Raw genomic sequence first — 1842 nt, 5'->3', positions numbered from 1 at the left:
ACCTTGTGAGAACTCTTACTGCTGCATTCTGGACAAACTGTAGTTTGTTTATTAATGATGCAGGACATCCACCTAGTAATGCATTACAATAGTCCAGTCTGGAGGTCATGAACGCATGGACGATACATGGAGTAGTTACAGAACATCCTTCTTGAAATGCTGGAGCTTCTGTGTACTGGTTTTTGGGCAGATGCACAAAATATACGTCTTATCCGAATTTAATAATAGAAAGTTATGCGTCATCCAGTCTTTTATTTCTTTAACACACTCAGTTATCTGAGCCAATTGAGTGTATCGTCTGGTTTTGATGAGATATATAGCTGGGTATCATCAGCATAACAGTGGAAGCTAATCCCATGCCTTCCAATAATATTTTCTAAGGGAAGCATGTATATTGTGAAAAGCAGGGGTCCTAATACTGAACCATGTGGCTCCCCATAATTAATTTGCATTAACCTGGATAGATCTCCATTTAAGTCTACAAAATTGTAACGATCAGACAGGTAGAATTTAAACCAGCTTAATGCCTGTACCTGAAGGCCGATGTAATTCTGTAAATGATCCAGGAGAAGATCATGATCTATAGTGTCGAATGCAGCACCAACCTCTAGTAAAACTAGCAAAGAGATGTAGCCTTGGTCTGAAGCTAAAAACAGGTCATTAGTGATTTTAACTAGAGCAGTTTCTGTGCTATGATGGAGCCTGAAACCTGACTGAAACTCTTCAAAGATATTGTTCTCTTGTAAGTAGGAACAGAACTAGACAGACACAATATTTTCTAAAAGCGTTGAAATGGGTCTGTAATTTCAAGAGTCAAGAGTCTTTATTGTCATTTCTACTATACACAGTGGTACACAGTACACAGTAAAAACGACAACGTTCTTCCGGAACCTTCGTGCTACACTAAACAATAACATAAAGCTACAACACAACACAAGCTACATAAAGTGCATCGAGTGCAACCTGGTGCAAACAGTGCAGACAAAAAACAGTACAGACAGACAACACAAGACAAGACACAAAACCAAGACAGCGCCGACCAGTATACCTACTGTATACCTGGTTATACAGTACTGTGAACTGTAAAAACTATACCCGGGAGTGAATATAAGAACACAGTGTAGTGCAAAAATACAGCAGCAGTCAAGATGTGCAGAAGACAGCATGTAAACAGTGTAGTATAATATAATAAAGTTGAAGGTGCAAAAAAAGCATGCAAACAATGTAAACAATATAGTAGTCAGTAGCAAAAGACGGCATGTAAACAGTAATACAGTGAAAGGTGCAGTTAAACAGATATCAGTTATCAAATATAAATAATAATAAATAGATGATGGTGGAATTTTGAGATGAGTGTGTGTTGTGTTAAGTCCAGGTTGTACAGTTTGATACACACGTGTGTGTGTGTGTGTGTGTGTGTGTGTGTGTGTGTGTGTGTGTGTGTGTGTGTGTGTGTGTGTGTGTGTGTGTGTGTGTGTGTGTGTGTGTGTGAGAGAGATCCCTTCAGTTCTAACCCTAACCCGAATGCTTCAGAACCGTTTTCCTGATGGCAGGAGTGTGAAAAGTTATTTTCAACTAACCCTAACCCTAGATTTTTATTTGGATCCAAATGGGGTTTCTTAATGAGGGGTTTAATAACTGCTAACTTGAGGGGTTCAGAGACGTGACCTAAAGATAGTGAGGAGTTAATAAAATTAAGAAGAGGTAACACTTCCTTCAGTAGTTTAGTTGGAATGGGATCTAACAGACATGGTGTTGATTTGGTTTTGGTGATAAGATCATGCAGCTCTTCCTGTCCTGTACATGTAAAGCAGTGTAGTTGTGGAGTTGTAGGTGATTGGA

The sequence above is a fragment of the Silurus aristotelis genome, assembly GCF_946808225.1.
Source record: "Silurus aristotelis genome assembly, chromosome: 18".
Classification (NCBI taxonomy): Eukaryota; Metazoa; Chordata; class Actinopteri; order Siluriformes; family Siluridae; genus Silurus; species Silurus aristotelis.
The sequence above is the reverse complement of the archived record's forward strand: the minus strand, read 5'-3'. Positions refer to the sequence as shown.